Source organism: Schistocerca serialis, chromosome 3 (genome assembly GCF_023864345.2).
Source record: "Schistocerca serialis cubense isolate TAMUIC-IGC-003099 chromosome 3, iqSchSeri2.2, whole genome shotgun sequence".
NCBI lineage: Eukaryota > Metazoa > Arthropoda > Insecta > Orthoptera > Acrididae > Schistocerca > Schistocerca serialis.
In genome coordinates this window covers 346,939,040-346,957,548 of record NC_064640.1, presented here as the reverse complement: position 1 = coordinate 346,957,548, position 18,509 = coordinate 346,939,040, and the positions used below count along the sequence as shown (strand labels likewise).

Below are 18,509 nucleotides of genomic sequence, written 5' to 3'. Positions count from 1 at the left end.
CCCCTAGAACTTAGAACTACTTAAACCTAACTAACCTAAGAACATCACACACATCCATGCCCGAGGCAGGATTCGAACCTGCGACCGTAACAGTCCTGCGGTTCCGGACTGTGCGCCTAGAACCACTAGACCACCGCGGCCGGCAATCCCAGGTTGTGGTATCAGGCAAAAGGCCATTTCTAAGATGTATTCTGGAGTGCCCATTTTCTGCAGGGTGGGCAGAATAATCGGTCCGGCAAATATTTACAAGACTGATGCGGAATAAATCCTTGTTACCGAACAGGAGAACTGCCGATCACAGAAAATACTGGAAACCGTGATTTCGAAGCACCAATCGGTTCCTGTCACATGCATTCTCACGATTCCGAGTGCTATGCGAAGCACAATTCGTAGAAGACGTGTGCAGAAATGAAACTTCCTGACAGATTAAAACTGTGTGCCGAACCGAGACTCGAACTCGGGACCTTTGCCTTTCGCGGGCAAGTGCTCTACCAACTGAGATATCCAAGCACGACTCACGCCCCGTCGTCACAGCTTTACTTCTGCCAGTACCTCGTCTCCTACCTTCCAAACTTAACAGAAGCTCTCCTGCGAACCATGCAGAACTAGCACTCCTAAAAGAAAGGATATTGCGGAGACATGGCTTAGCCACAGCATGGGGGATGTTTCCAGAATGAGATTTTCACTCTGCAGCGGAGGCAAAGGTCCCGAGTTCGAGTCTCGGTCCGGCACACAGTTTTAATCTGCCAGGAAGTTTCATATCAGCGCACACTCCGCTGCAGAGTGAAAATCTCATTCTGGTGTGCAGAAATGTTTACACAAGAGGTTTTAAACTGGGGGTGTTCAGGCAAAACCTTCAGCAAAGTCTTAAATTCAAAAATTTGCGAAGGGCTTACGTCACCTTACTGAGAGGGCCTCTATGATTGCGTGGTACCTCTCTACCGGTCGATGTTGAAGCCACCTTCAATAAACTCCCCATCATGTACGTCGTGCTTCCCGCGGAGTGCATCCTTCATTGGGCGAAAGGTGCCAGGTCATGGCTGGACTGTAGAGTGGATGAGGAAGAACAGTGCAACGAAGTTCTGCGAGCTCCTCCCCGGTGCACAGATTGTGTCAGGCCTTGCGCTGTCGTGGAGGAGAAGTCCGTTTGCATTTTTGTGGCACGTTGTGCTGTGTGCTGGCAACCGGCACGCGGGAGATCGAACAGGTTTGCGCGACCTTCTATCGACCGTGACAGACGCCTCGTCCAGCGACTGACCGTGCTTTTGTTCAGTGCCAGGTCTCCGTAGGCCTTCTGTGAGCGGTTCTGAATATCTGCTATGCTCTGGTTCAAATAGCTTAAATGGCACTGAGCACTATGGGACTTAACACTTGTGGTTATCAGTCCCCTAGAACTTAGAACTACTTAAACCTAACTAACCTAAGGACATCATACACATCCATGCCCGAGGCAGTATTCGAACCTGCGACCGTAGCGGTCGCGCGGTTCCAGACCGTAGCGCCTAGAACCGCTCGGTCACCCCAGCCGGCCACTACGTTTCGACGCGGCATTGCATTTGGCCAGTAACCGCCAGAAGTTCACGGTGACTAATAATTTAGAATTTTTGCTCACATGAATCATATGGCCACACGTACTGCAGCTTCGGAGTACGTTTCCAGTTGCTGCGCCATTTCAGTTGTCCGCTTCTAATGCGCCTTTCATCCGCACCGCAGTAAAACTGTGCCTGCAGGAAACCCGGAACAACCCTTTCTTCTGACAATTGCCACTCTTGTTGTGCAATGGTCTTAGCGTGAGATGATGTGCGTAATTTATTCTATGACTTCCCTTCGTACTAAAGTGGAGTGTAGTCATTGATATATCACTGTATAATAAAACAACAACTCGGCCAGCAAAGCCTATCTCATTATTACGAGCAAGCATATGGTGAGACTTACATAAGGAAATTATTCTTGCTCGCCATCCCTGCCAGGCTGTAAAGATCAGCGAATTTTATAACCACCACCCTGGAAGAGACAAGAAGTGAATACTGGAAGTTTCAGGGTTCTTCAGAATGGATTGGTGAATCTTCGAAATAAGCTATCTTGGTGTGACTGTTCCAAGAGGCAGAACGTGTAACAACTACTTCGATTTAGAGATGATGAAAAGACATGGCTGACTGTGTTTCTTTGGTTGGATGCTGAGTAGATGTAGCTCGCTGTCGAAAGGATACGGTGCTTGACACTGATGTGAGCGCTGCCTTTTATTGCACATCACCTGTCTAGTTCTTGCTATCTGCGACAGGTCATGCAAGGGTAACTAACTTTACCCTTGCATAATTTGTCGCAGGTACCAAGAAAATCCGCTACTGCTCTTATTACCCTTTTTTTCCTTGGCGCTTGCCTTGGCACATTTTTCCCTCTGCCCTTAAACCCGCTAAAATGTTCAAATGTGTGTGAATTCGTAAGGGACCAAACTGCTGAGGTCCCTAGGCTTACACTTCCAGATTGTAAGCGAAAAGTCTGACGTAAGTCTCATGCTGCATTTTCGTACTAATATTCAAATACCATCTGTAGTAGACAGAATGAAAACCAACCTGTTATGTCAGTAAATAATGTATCATCTTACTCTCACTCTCCGACACCTGATGCCAAAGCTCTTATCATTCATTGTGAAAAGTATACTCTGTCAGTCGAAAAAGTTTCGAAACTGTATTCATAAAAAAATTTAGAGAGGTTAAGTTGGTGATCTTTATGCTACAGGTGTTCCACATAGTCTCCCCCCAACTGAGTACAACACACAGAACGTTCATTAAACCATGTAAAACTCTCAGATATGTCCTTTTTGGGATGTTGTTCAACTCTTACGTCACATTGGCTTGAATGTCGATTATGTCCTTAAAGCGCTGACACTTCATGTGAATGTCTGCACTATGTCGTTTTATGGTAGGATCGTATTGATAACACCAAGTCTCATCACCAGAGATGAAATTCTCCACAAAATAATTGTCCGGGTTTTGCATTTCAATTCGTGACAGGCCTCCACGCGTTGTTGTTTTTGTTCGGAAGTCAGGGTGTGCGGGACAAACTTCGTACACAGAATTTTCACTTCCTCAAAACATTCAGGAGAGTACATAAAATGTATTCGTAGTGTCGAATATGAACCACCTTCGTCAATGAAAATTTATGCTAGACTGTAACTCGAATCCGGATTTCCCGCTTCGGCTATCCGTGCACGAATCACGGCCACACCCAAACTTCCATATGTCTTCGTCGTTGTGTCACAACCGGCACTCGTACGTTACGTACATTTCCATCCAGGAACGATTATTTATTGAGAGTCGAGAACCTGGTATTGGCAAATAAACACAAAATAGCATTGTCTTGTTATTAAGAAGTACGACCTATACATTCTGGAGAATGTCTTGAAAACCTTATTTAGAGATACTACTACATTGCGATTTATGACACAACAACGCTGACACACTACGGGCACACGTCTACTATTGAACACTGCCTGCCCGCAACTGCTTAGTCGATTGCACATCAGTTGTTTGCACCGAGGGTCTCAGGCGCTGCAGTCATGGACTGTGCGGCTGATCCCGGCGGTGGTTCGAGTCCTCCCTCGGGCATGGGAGTGTGTATTTGTCCTTAGGATAATTTAGGTTAAGTAGTGTGTAAACTTAAGGACTGATGACCTTCGCAGTTAAGTCCCATAAGATTTCACACACATTTGAACTTTTTTTTCAGTTGTTTGCAGTTGTTGGTTCAAACAGCCACCGTAGTTACAGCGCTGACGTTACTTATACGCCAGGAATATAATCAGTCTCGGAATACTCTGGACGGACAGTGTATGTGTATCTCGCATTGGCGCGACAGCGTGACACCCCTCTCGGCAGACGGAAATGTCACGGGACTGCCTACAATGTTGGCTGCCAGTGGCCTTTAAACTGTCATGCGGGAAGTCCTACCCCTGAGCCTTAAGGGAAAGTTAAACGGTTTCGCTCATATTCTTAGGGACATTCTTAGTTAAAAATGCTTGAATTAAAACCAGAAATGGTGAAATCATCGTTTATAAACGGCAGGGGGAACTGCTTTGAACATTATTCTATATTTTGACATGTGTAAAAATTTTTAACGAGAAAACGTAGCGCTTAATCTCTGCTCAAAGAACACGGCGGAAAAAGCGCACCGCTTTGAGATTAATTTCGTTATGAGACGAAAATAGCGGATATTACTGAAATTATAATTAAACTCTGCCTAAATTTATTGCAGTTGCTTAATCGTTAGCTACGGATGTAATCGATAAACAAGTTAAGGTGGTGTAAAATTAAAGGGTATACCTCCGTGCAGGACAGTGGTGCGACCAGATTACGAAGACCAATGAGAGGCTAATAGCCATGAACAAATATTGCCTTGAAAAGATACGGGAAGATAGCAGCCACAGAGCAATGTCACTGGAATGAACACAAAAACATTATAAGTGGTGATACGTGTAAATGAATTCTACGTCACGTACGTTGACTTTCCGCTTTTAACACTGAGTACCTTACTTCAGTTATTCAGAATTCCTCTAACGCATTTCAGACAGTAAGCAACGTCTAACCTCATTCTACGTAAATGCTATGCAGTTTTCTTTCTATAGTTTTTGCAGCAAAGAAAATTGTTCAGCGCTGTCCTGCTGTGGGAAACACTGAAAAGATTTTTTGAGAACTGCCTACACAAGACAAACACAGATTATTTAAAACTCAGAGCTTTGGCATCCGACATCTGACTCAGAGCAACACGTCATAGTCGTGAGTGCAATATCTATAACAGGTAAACAGATGAGACGTACCTCAAATGCAATTATACATCGTTCTCATTGTTTCTCCCGTAATTAACAACTGTGATAGAGTTATGGGCAGAACTACGCTTTCCTTGCTTCACGGCCTTCGCGTGTCAATTGAATGTGAGCGATGTGCTGCTTCTCCTTACGTGCAAAACAAAAGATACGGCCTAAGTTTTTTATTTATTTTTATTTATTTATTGATTTATTTAACCTGGCAAGATTAGGGCCATCAGGCCCTCTCTTACATCTAACCAGGCATTCTACTTATTTTACATTCATACATTTTAGTAGGCATGTTAGACTACATCTAGTACAAAAAGTGAAATAAACAATTAGAAAGGTACACCTGGAAAAATACATACATATATACATACATATAGAGTTTATATTCGTAGATCATAAGTACTGTTATAATTAGACATTATTGAAGAGACAAATTTTAGATAGGAGTGCTGGCAGCAGGGAGTATGAGGGAGACTCATGGTGAAGGGAGGAGAAGAATAGAGAGACATGATGAAACATAATTAAGGAAATATAAAGGAAAAGAAGATTGCGTCGCTAATAGAGATATATGAAGGGGAAGGCATCTCAGGAGCAAGATAGGAGACGCTAGCTTTGCTATTTGACAGATGAGAGGATTGGCCTGGTACATTAATTTTGTGGAGAACTTTATGAGGATGATAGTAGGAAATGCTTCAACTTCTTCTTAAAAGCAGCAGGAGATTGAATTTTGCGCAAGGTAAGGGGCAGTTTGTTCCAGAGGCGGACAGCGGCAACTGAGAAGGAGTTTGCAAAAGTTTTTGTTTTGTGAGTGGGCACAGTTAGGATACCAAATAAGAGTGACCTCGTGTTTCGATTATGATGGCATAACAGGTTTTTAATCTCTGAAGAAAGGTACTGGGGTGCTTGCGCGACGAGGAGTCGGTGAAGTAGACATAGAGTGTGGTAGTCACGCAATTTGTCCGGCCGCAGCCACTTTAGCTCGGAGTATGAAGCACTAACATGATCATATCGGCGAATCTTGCAGGTGTAACGCACACAGGCATTCATGGTTAGCTCTAGCCGTCTTTTGTTTTCACTACTCGTGCCTTGTTGAATCACATCACAATAGTGGAGGTTCGGTAGAACGAGTGCTTGCACGAGCTGGCGTTTCAAGTCCTGTGGAAATATGTTCCGAAACTTTTTGAGAGCATAGATACAAGCAGACGTCTTTCGGCACACTGCGACTGTATTCTCCGCCCAGTTGAGATGCTCATCCAAAGTTACACCCAAGTTCTTCACTGTTTTCTGATATGGTATTGGAGTACCGTCGAGCAGAATAGGAGGTAGCCGTTCGCGGAAATCTGAACTTATTAATTTCTGATGGGCTATTAAGATTACTTGCGTCTTTTTTGCATTTAGTTTAAGCCCCAGGCTTTTCGCCCATGTCACTACCGAAGACAGATCATCATTCATCTGAGCGATTGCAGTGTTTACGTCTTCAGGTCTGACGCTTAGGTAGAGCTGGAGGTCGTCGGCATAGAAATGATATTTACAGGAGGACAGAACCGACGAAATATCGTTGACATATAAAGAAAACAAAAGTGGTCCTAAGACTGATCCTTGTGGCACTCCCGAGGAAACATGTTTCCAGGAAGATTTTTCATTTACGCAGACAACACATTGCTGTCTGTCTTTTAAGTAGCTTTCAAACCATCTCATTGCACTATCAGAGAAATTAAGCTGTTGCATTTTTCTGAGCAATATGTCAAAGTTAACAGTGTCAAAAGCTTTGCTGAAGTCCAGTAGCGTCAATATTGTTGCCTTTCGATTGTCGATGGCACATTTCAGGTCATCTGTTACTTTAATTAGAGCAGTGTTTGTGCTGTGATGTTTACGGAAACCGGATTGAAATTTGTCATATAGGCTGAATTCATGCAAGTGTTCAGTGATTTGGTCATGAACAATATATTCGAGTGCTTTGGAAACAGCAGGTAGTATGCTAATTGGTCGGTAATCACTAGGCAGTTGCGGGTTTTCGATCTTAGGGATGGGTCGAATTATGCTTCTTTTCCATGCAGTGGGGTATATTCCGTTCACGAGGGAAAAATTAAATATGTCAGTTAAGACAGCTACTAAGATATCGGCAACATTCTTAATCATGGTTATACCGATACTGTCGTTGCCTATTGCATCAGAAGAGATTCTCATTATTGCTTTTCTTGCCGTATTTGTTGTTACAGGTTTTAGATGGAAGCTATCGTTGTTAGTTATCCTGTTTGGGGATTCTTGTGGACGGTAATTATCAGCCGTGCTGGTATTCAGAGGTGCAGAGAAGAATTCATTTAATTCGTTAGCTGACACATGAAAAGTAGTTTCCGATTTTGCCTTTCCGACCCCCAAGCTACGGAGATTCTTCCATAGACTCGTGGGCGTCAGATCGCTGCATACAAGGGAGCGAGCGTGCCTGATTTTAGCATTGCGAATGCATTGTTTCACTCTGTTCCGTAGCTTTCTGTACTCTTCGAAACGCTCGGGTTTCGGATCTGCCTTGAAACGCCTGTGGGCAGCATCCCTATTAGTCATCATTTGACGTAATTCAGCTTGCAGCCATGGAGCAGGAGATTTTCTTACACGGATTGTGCGCACAGGTGCATGTTTGTCATAGAGGGCAGTGAGTTTATCACCAAGTTCATTAATTTTGCCGTCGATTGTAGGTTCTCTGATTATTTGATGCCATGAGATTTCTGAGCAATCGGCTGTTAGAGCGTCAAGGTCAATACGTTTCATGTTCCTACAAGTTATGTAACGCGATTTGATCCTTGGGGGCTGCACAGAGTAGGCCAGGAATATTACATCATGTGCTGAGAGGCCAGGGGCCGATGTTTAACCAACATCTCTTACTTTGTCAGTCTGTTTCGTTGCGATTACGTCTATAAGAGTATGGCTGTGCGCCGTATGGTGTGTAGGTTGTAATGGAAGAATGTTCATGCTATTGCAACTAAACAATCTTCTTCGGTTTATTGCGGAGGGAGTGTCTCTTAGCATCGCTTGGACATAGAGCAATAATAAGTAGCATAAGAAACACAGTTGGTGACTTACAGTTTCATAAATTAAAAAATTCAATCAATTAGTTACTTTCCATATGACTGATGATCTGATGGAAACCTTTTGAATTAACGCCACTTCCTTGCTTTTACGATCTCTAAGGTGCAATGTCGATGATTGTGATGAGAGCTTACACTGTGTTGCTGATATTAGACGCGGGAGAAGATGTACGACCCTCCATCAGAACGTGACTAGCTACTCTTGAAAAGCTACAAGGGAGTTGCCGAACTGGAAGAACTCATGCGGCAGATGGAGCACCATCAAAATAGCTTTATCTCGTCACATGGTGTTACGGAATTCGTTAATTAAATCCGAAATATGCAGACAATCGACTGAACAGAAGTTGCTAGACATCACCATACCATACTTCCCTTCTCCTGTGCAATGCCAGCGATGAAATATTCTTAAATCACCAGGGTTTGAAACAGGCATCTTGATCGGCGCCTTCGTGCCAGTTCCCCGCCCCCAGATGCAGAGCGTTCGCGTTGTAGCACATGGATTCAACACCTCAGGTTCATCAACCAGCTGACATCCCCACACAGATCTGAAAGTTCATTTCACTTACAGTTCTGAATGATAGCGGGTTCCTCTTCCATAATCATGAGTAGCTGTACCGTATTTGAAGAACTTCCCCGTCATCATGCTCTTACACGTGAAGTCACACTCAAAGACAAATAAAAAGACGCTCCATGAAGGAATTATCCGAATGGGACTTAAATCGGTAGGTGTGATATACATATACAAACAAATTATTACAACTTCAGAAAAACTGAAAGATTTATTAAAAAGAGATAGCTTCACAAATTGAGCAAATCAATAACGCGTTGACCCACCATCGCCCTTATGCAACCATTTGTTCGGCTTGGCATTCATTGATAGACTTATCGTATGTCCTCCTGAGGGATATCGCGCCACATTCTGTCCAGTTGGTGCGTTAGATCGTCAAAATCCCGACCTGGTTGGAGCGCCCTCCCCATAAAGGAGCAAACGTTGTCAATTAGGGAGACATCCAGCGACCTTGCTTGCAGAGGTAGGATTTGACAAGTACGAAGACAATCAATAGAATCTCTCGCCGTGTGCAGACGGGCATTATCTTGCTGAAATGTAAGCCCAGGATGGCTTGCCACGAAGGGAAACAAAACGGGACGCAGAAAATCGTCTACGTATCGCTGTGCTGCAAGGGTGCCGCAGATGACAACCAAAGGGTCCTTCTATAAAAAGAAATGGCACCCCAAATCATTAGTCCTGGTTTTCGGCCGTATGGCGAGCGATCCTCAGGTTGGTATCCCATCGCCGTCCGGAGCGTCTCCAGAAAGACCTTCGTTGGTCATCGGAGCTCAATTCAAAGCGGGATTCATCACTGAAGTTCTACTCGTCAATGAAATTCCAGGCCGAACGTGTCTGCAGATTCCCCGGATAGCGTTGGAGTACCAATCTGATTGTCGTCCGCCATACGGCCGGCAGCCAGGACTGATGGTCTGGGGTGCATTTCTTTTCTTAGCAGGAACCCTTTGGTTGTTCAACACTTATTCGACGATATTCTGCATCTCGTTTTGTTGGCCTTCATGGTAAATCATCCCAGGCTTACATTTCAGCAAGATAGTGCTCGCTCGCACACGGCGAGAGTTTCCACTGCTTGTCTTCTTGATTTCGAAACCCTACTTTGGCCAGCCAAGATCGGCAGATCTCTTCCCAGTTGAAAACGTCTGGAGCATTATGGGCAGGGCCCTCCGTTCAGTTCAGGATTTTTACAATCTAACTAGCCAATAGGAGAGAATTTGGCACGATATCCCTCAGGAGGACATCCAATACCTCTATCAATAAATACCAAGCCGAATAACTGCTTGCATAAGCGTCAGAGGTGGACCAAGGCGTTTCTGAAATTGTAATCGTTTGTTCTTCTATACATGTACATCACATCCACACGATTTCACTCCCATTCTGATAATTCCTTCGTGGTGCGTGGTTTTTTTGTGCGTCTTTAAAGGGAAGGCCACGGAATTAATCTGACAAGGACTTATATTTGTTTAAAGCCTTTTTAGGTGAAATTTTGTTAGGGTGGGTCGCCTGAAAATGGCGTACAGCTCAAGAGATGACGTCTCTTCAAACATGAGAATAATTTTAAATCCGAAGAAAAACACGAAGAAGTAAAGAGTCTATCATCTCTGCAGTAGTGACTCCCAATCACTTCTTGATATTGCAAAAGCCTTAAAATTCTTTCCGTGCGGCACTGGAACTGAAGTACGTCTCTGACGAAATACTGTTCAGTAGTGTATCGGAATAGTTCTTTTGGCCGGCCGGAGTGGCCGTGCGGTTCTAGGCGCTACAGTCGGGAGCCGAGCGACCGCTACGGTCGCAGGTTCGAATCCTGCCTCGGGCATGGATGTGTGTGATGTACTTAGGTTAGATAGGTTTAATTAGTTCCAAATTCTAGGCGACTGATGACCTCAGAAGTTAAGTCGCATAGTACTCAGAGCCATTTGAACCCATTTTTTTTTATAGTTCTTTCAAAACGAAAAAAAAGGAACCACGGACGATTCCAGACTACTTCTTTCAATCTGCGGCAGAATTTATTGTAATGCATGCCCTCGAAAGATTAGAATTATCTTTTGGGCAACCATCTTCTGCGGACGTGGGACATGCCTTACGAATCAACTCATCGGAGAACGTCTCACTTTCTGTTTAAAGCCTCAGTCTGACAGTACATCTCTCGTGCACCGCAATAGTGCTTGTACAAGTTTTTCTCCTGTCTCCATGGCGTACTACTTCGGTGAGGTATGCACTGGAAGAGCGTTTGTCACGTTTGAAAGAGGAGAGGCACAGGCCAACTATATGTCATACGGCGTACTCAGTTGACGCGGTTGGAACCAACATTGTCGTCTAAAGGCGAAGGGTCAAGTTATGGCCCCGGTATGGCACAAAACCTTGTCTGGAACTTCTGTGGAGGATAATTCCAACTCCATTCCTTAAATAGCTCTGTTTTCTATGACGTCAACACCGAAGTGGCACGAAATTGCAACACAGACACCGAAATAAATGTGAACTGACAAATTTCTGCAATTATTTCGTGGAGCAACTCACAAAATTAATTTGTGGTCCAGTAAAGCTATTATAGAAGGGAGGAATATTTGAGCGCTTAAATTGGTTATTGACCGTGTTATCACGTGTAGCTTTATGTGAGAAGTGTACCCAAAGGGCAGGAGTACGGGATAAAGGCTGTTGACATGTATCCTGGTAAAATTGGATTATTTTATATTATTAGGAATTTTCATTCCGTGAGATTGTTGAAAAACTGAAGAAGGTGCGATACGTTTAGAACACATGTAGAGACGGATTTGCAATGCACCCGCTGACAGCTGACGACTTTGTGACAGAGATGATGTAACACCGGGCTAAGCGAAAACGTGGAAGGGGCGGCCGGCGATGGAATGCATGGAATAAATAATGAACGGCAGTGGAGTTAATCCCACAGGAAATTGAAGCGACTATCCTCGACGCGCCAGCGTCAACAGCGACGATCTCGCGAGCTCAGTTCACGTTCACTACAGCTCTGTTTCGTTAACACCGCTGGCGGAAACAGGTTTACATCTTTTATTTCAGTACTTCACAACTGTCTACATGAAACAACTAAAAATACGAGTACATCTCATTGCGCAATTAGTCCGGAAAACGTTTTCTTTTGTTTTCAAGTGCCCACATCTAATACTAATACTAATAACAATCTTATATAAAGACTGTCGGAAAGACCACCAACTAAAATTTTTTCTTCGACAGAGTAAAGAAGCATCGAAAGTAATGTTTAGATTCGAAAGATCATTTGAAAAATCTCATCCTGCGAAATATTGACAGAAACCTTGATTAACTGTTAGACTGTAGAGTCCAAAAGTCTAATTTAGAATTAGTAATAACAGTACATAATGGAGGTGGTTCCCCTGTAATGGAATTACTGATTCATTATATCATTATTAAACTTTTTCGAAATAGTAAAACAGTTTAAGAAAATTAAATATTTTAAGATGACTGTAATGTTTAGAACGATAGATGTGAAAGATTTCAGTTTTGTTTCTAAAACGTTCTGAAATACGCGAAAAATCACATAGAAATAGATTATGCTTTTGAAACACTTAGTGCATGGAAAGGAAAAATAATCAAAATATCGATAAAACAACAAATTTGCTGATGATAGAATACAAAGTAATATTGAAAGTTCTTCTGAAACTGAAAAGAGACGAAAATGCCTTAAAGACATAGAAAGGAAAACACGATTTTGGTTCCAGGAAGGAGACATAATGCCACAGACAGCTTTTAAACTTTAAGTCCATACGTCGCCACTAATCGTTAAACAGAAAATAGCATGATATACTGTCGATTAGATACCGACACAGTGAACCACACAGTTAGCAAATGTCATATTATGGCTAAACTAGAAAACAAAATTATGAAGTCCTATAAAAAGCAAAATTTAATATGAAATGTAAGGTGAAGTTTGGAACTAAAAAAAGGTGACATAATATTACGCTTTTACTTTCTTTGTAAAATATAAAGATATGGTACAGTGATCTTAAAAATTACATAATGGAACCGTTACACTACAATGAAAATTCTGTAACATTTGCACAAAATCGTTTTGGAGCAGTAAATTGGTAACCCCGCTAGAGGATGTAGCAAATAGAAGTAGTCTTTTCGAACCACGGTGCAACTTTGCATTTTTTGCATATAAAGATAACTGCTGGTGGTGAAAGAAGCTATAAGTGACAGAAAAATTCACAGTATCAAACAAGAGCTGAATGTCGGACCTCTGGTTGCACTTACGCTCTTAGTCACGGAAACATATCCACACACTAGGAAAAAAAAAATGGAAACTTAGGAAATGGAAGGAGAACGAGCTATAATGTTTAATTATTTTGAAGAACTCGTTTAAGGGAATGGAGAAGATTCCGTAGCACAGGGGAAAAACAATAAAGTGAGAAGAATATGAGCCGCAAGTAAGCAAATATTGAACTAAAAATGTTAACCTAACAATATAAACGCTAAGATAATCACCCTACTATGGTTGGAGTGTATTAGTTATATGTACGTGTATGCTTGACAGTTAATGATAAACTGCAGAGAAAAATTTTACACAATGAGAAAAATCTCCACTCACTAAAGTAAAGCTAGGAGAGGAGCAATCAAATAAATATAAAAGGACCTATTAACCACAGTAGCTGGAAGAGGAACTATACTGTTTACTAGTCGGTGCTGGGACAAAGAAGTATGCATTCTGACATAACAGATAATCTCATGCCACTCTTGGAAATCATTCCGTTACTGTACAGCTGTAATTGTAGGGTCAGTCAGATTACCGAGTTCTAAACAAATGTGGTGGTGACGCAATACGTGATCAAGTATGGCTCTGAGCACTATGGGACTCAACTGCTGAGGTCATTAGTCCCCTAGAACTTAGAACTAGTTAAACCTAACTAACCTAAGGACATCACAAACATCCATGCCCGAGGCAGGATTCGAACCTGCGACCGTAGCGGTCTTGCGGTTCCAGACTGCAGCGCCTTTAACCGCACGCGTGATCAAGTATGAAAGTGAATAAATATTTATATTGCGGAAAAGACCTGTCATCCGCTAGCTACACAAGTTAAATACTGGCAAAACACTAACACAGCAACAAATGTCGTTTAGACAACATTAATATATGGGCAGTAGCTTTCAGGCAAGGGAACCACCAAATAAGATTATAGGAAACTAAAGTTTTGTACAGCTTTAAGTACTTCTACGTTAAAATGTAGAAAGTTTCCAGTAAACTCAAAAACGTAAGTGTAACAGGGAATGAGTAGAATTTTAGCGACTTCTTCGAATCTCGAAATACCATTTTCCGTATCTCATCGATCTTAATGTTTTTATTAGCGACATAATGCACTCTCTGCTGAGATGCCTTCCATTTCCACGACACACGAAGCTGCTGTTCGTGGGAAGTGTTCGTACCAGAAAAAAGTCACTCCGGAGCTCACTCATTTTCTCTGTAGCGGGAGATGTGCAAAATTCTTCTTTGCTATCGTTGGTGGCATCGACAAGTCAGTACGGCACAATTATCAAACAGAGCATTCAAAGTTTCGTAGATGAACTCTGATAGCTACTCTCCTTCTTATCGAAGATCATCGACAATAATAGGTGACGTTCTACATTACATGTCCATACATACTCCTCAAGCCACCGTACGGTACACTGCGGAGGGTACCACGTACAACTTCAAGTCATTTCCTTTCCTGTTCTGTGCGCTAAAAGGGCGAGGGAAAAACGACAGCCCATAAGCTTCCGTACGATCCCTAATTTCTCTCATCTTCATCGCCCTTACGCGGAATGTACGTTGGGAGCAGCAGAATCGTTTTGCAGTCATCCTCAAACGCCGTTTCTCTAAATGGGCGCAGTAGTACTTCGCGAAAAGGGCATAGCCTTCCCTCTAGGGATTTCTATTTGAGTTCACGAAGCATCTCCGTAACACTTGTGGTGTGCTAATGGAACCTACAAATATAGCGACAAGCCTCTTAATTTCTTCGATGTATTTGCTTAATCCGACCTGCTGGGGATCCCAAACACTCCACCAGTACTCAAGAATTGGTCGCACTATACTCCGTTCATCATAAGTATAAACCTGACATAAACAAACACAAACGTGATGATTGGTCAGCGGCCGTAGCTCTCGTACACTGGTGTTGTTCCGTTCGTGGAAGTAGGTCCAACTTATGTATTAGACATTTTATTACTATGTCACTGAAAACGGAACTTTAAGACATTCTAATGTATTAACAGCCATCAACGTTTTTCTTAATCATACTTCAGATACGTAATTTTTATTTCAAAAATCGTGTACAGTCACAGTCTCTGTAAGCGCTACGTGTGCTCTGACTGTCTCACTGTTCATATGTACCGCGAAAATGGATGGCACTGCTTCCTGTTTCGTAGTGAAACACACGCTTGGAATACCGTCAATGCCTAGAAACTAGTTGTTCTTAATGATTTTCACAACGTTCAAGGGAAAAACGAGCTTTGATTTTTGTTGAGAAAGACTATGTACTAAATATAAAACGTGCAATTGTAATTGTAATCATGGTGTAACAAGCATAGTCGTTTGATAATCGAGCGGGCTGGTAGGCGGTGTTTCGAAACCCGTTGAGGTAAAAAGAGTTTTATTTGTTCCATTACAATACCTAAATCATTTAAATGTGAAATTTATCAATATGTGGTAACTAACTCATATTTAACGATCATTTTTCAAGAAAAATGCCTCTCTTCTCGTTCGTAATTACACATCACAGGCAGAATTCTGGATTCCATTGCAATTACACATTCTTAATTATCGATATGTTATAAAAGAGTGTTACAGATTTTGAAGCTAAGAAAATATCACACAATTACATTTTTTGGAGAAAAATGAAAAATCAAATATTCTTTGTTTGAATATGCCCACTGTTTTATAGAACAGATGTGGTCTCACACGAGCCAGAGTGATAATCGTCGAAGAAGCACGGAAAACAATTTTCACGGCGTGGAGCACACTGTAGAAATGTTGCATTTTTACAGTTGTCACCGTACCACTGCTATCTGAAACCAGAAGAATTGATCTGGAGCCAAGTTAAGGGATTTGTCGCGAGAATTAACAAGACATTTAAGCTGCCAAACTTACTGGAACTAACGCACGAAACTTATTGGCACGTCACTGCCGAAAGATGGTGAACAGCGCGTCATAAAAGAGGAGAAGGAGGAAATGTGGACTTTTTGGTGGCTTGGGATTCTGTTGTTGATCGCTTCGTTATCAGTGTAGCAGTACTGAAATGTACCACTTTCCTCGGAGTCCAATATGAAGAAGTTCAGGGATTACCAGACGACTGACTGTAATACCTGCACTGGATTCAATATTAACTACATTGTGAAATCCCAGCAGTGCGCTTTCACGCCGCACATGGCTCGTGCAGAAAAATTACCCTTGGTACAGGAATTTTTAACACTCGTTTTTAAATACAGTACTATGTTAGCTAGGGTTGAGAGCATGTTTTCCTCCAGATCACTTAAGAAGCGTATCACCGGAGTTTTACCATTATTTCCTACTGTTCAAATGAACGTAGTATAGCAGTCTATACGCTATCTCCTTTACAGATAAGCTACGCTTTCCCAAAATTCTCCCAAAAAAACGAAGTCGAGCATTCGCCTTCCCTATCTCCAACCTACACCATACCGAGTCTAACGCAAATATAAACTAATCATATACCACCTCACACTATAAAAACCAGTACATTGTTTGAGTTGGATAATTTAACAACTAATTTTCGTATTGTCTAACGCTACTTGCTATAGGACACGAAATGTTTGGCAGTAATTGGTGCGGCCAAGCACATTACGGCCTATGGCTGAGAATAAGTAAAGATAATTGTTTCATTCTAGTTAAAAAATCGAATAAAAAAGAAATGGAAAAAGAGACTGTCAAAGAAAAGGTACACGTTGAGTGGGTTCGAGTTAACAACGATATTGAACCCAAAACGGAGTTGGTAATAAAAAAAGAAATTTTTCTTCAGCTGTGGCTCAGGATGTATGCAAGCCACATTCATACTTTTTTGCTCGACTGGCAGTAAATTAGAGCTTTTAATTGCGCATCGTCGAAATGCTTTTATTTCAGGGAGATCCTTGAGCGAAATATGCAGGTTTTCTGCGTGTGATCAGATGCACTCGTCGACAAGAGCGATGACCAGCCAGAAACCAGTGCCGGAGGCGGAATTTGATTTGTCGGCAATATCGTGTGATATGGAGAGCTTAAAAAGAGAGCGTCCTTTGACGCTGGCAGGAGGCCTCGGTGCGTGCGCGATCGATCGCACCGTAGATACGCAGAGCGCGGCGATATGTTTCTGTGCGCCGACTGACCGCCGCTCCGCCCGGATCCACCCAACACCCGTGTTCTCAGCTCTCTCCAATATTTCCCCTCACGCACAGCTACTGCTTCCACATTTACTGGAATTATTAAATTTGATATAATAAGCAACTCATGTTACAATTCATAAAAACGTCTAAATAAAATGTGCAATGATAGCTACCGATGGTTCCGTTTTTGCTTCTCCTTCTTAATTATTATTATTGTTACTATTATTATTATTTTATTTTCTTATTGACTAGTTAGTATCACGTAACAAATTCAATTCATCTTTTCACAATGTTGTGTTTTTCTTTCTTCTGTCCATGTTGTTCCCGATTTCTTATTTCTCCTGAATTGAAAACCTTCTAAATTTGGTATGTTATTCTTTAAAAGGTTTCTGTCTGTTATTTCCGATTATTTGATGTTTTTTCTAGTTCTTTCCTTATTTCTGTAATTCACGCTATTGTCGATTTCTTCTTCCAGAAATACAGCAATATTTGATTCATGAGCCAGTTACCGTTCATTCGGTAGAGGTGTCCAAAAAAGACGAATTTTCCTTTAGCTATTCCTTCTGATATTTTCTTTATATTTTTGTAGATCTCCTCATTACTCCTCATTTTCCAGAAAGCTGTAGTGTGTACTGAAAAACATCATTTTTCTAAAAATCCGTCTTTCAGGTTCCTCTGTTCTGTCAACCTTACAGTTCACTGCCAGGCATTCAGATCCACATAAAAATTCTGGTCGTACCACTATGGTCTAGTGTTTCAGTTTTGTTTCTTTGTTATTATTATTATTATTATTATTATTATTATTATTCCTTCTTTTTCCTAGCGTTAGCCTATGGTCACGGGGATCGCTTCGTGGGTCGACATTTACCTCTTGGTTCGATCCAATGAGTGTTCTATACGTACGTCTACGATATGCACATCTTCAGTGAATAAATCAACCGTTTGTTTGGTCTCCCTCGTGACATTTGTCCCCTCTCACTGTGTTGGCATGCGCTGCTCCCTGCACAGGCACGCATTACCGGATGCGACCTTGTTCCATTTTCGCGGCAACTGGCTTCACATTGTCCTGCTGTTCGATGGTGCTGCTCTTTTACAGGTTATCATCAGCATTACTGTGCCATTTAGCATCCAGATTTCCATGGGTTGGCATGCAGAGACTGTGGTGCACTGCTCTCTACACAGGCGCGCACAACCGAAGGCGACCCTGGTGCATTTTCTCGGCAACTGGTTTCAAGTTGTCCTGGTGTTTGATGGTACCTTTCTTTTACAGATTATCATCAGTATTGTTATCCCATGCAGCTTCCCGTGACATGGAGGGATTGCTTAAAGGTGTTTGACATTGTCCAACACACTGTGCTATTCTGTTCAGCGAGTCGTAGCCCTCCCCGATCTATTTGAAATTAAAGTTGGAATGGAATTCTGCTGCTGCATAAAATGTGAAGCTATAAATCCAAATGCCTTGTGTTCGAGCTGCGATTGTTTGCACGATTTTTTCTGTAATTTAGCATTATTTTATCTCTGCAAATGTGTAAAAACCAAACGTTAGATGATGTTACGGGTGTACTTACTGGCTGTCTGTTTGTAGGAAGACAGGCGCTTCCAACCTCCAAAAGGACTTTCACTAGTAAAACTCTGCGGAATTCAGACGAGCCTTCGGGTGGATGACCGCTACATATTCTTCGTGGCTTGTTTCTGATGTTTATTAATTTCG

General features: G+C 42.1%; 1 protein-coding gene across 5 annotated transcripts in view; it reads left to right on the top strand.

Annotated features, from left to right (window-relative positions):
• Window positions 1-18,509, top strand: part of LOC126470158 (protein O-linked-mannose beta-1,2-N-acetylglucosaminyltransferase 1-like) — a 2,280,325-nt gene that overhangs the window by 1,125,533 nt on the left and 1,136,283 nt on the right. The gene's annotated exons all lie outside the window — the stretch shown is intronic.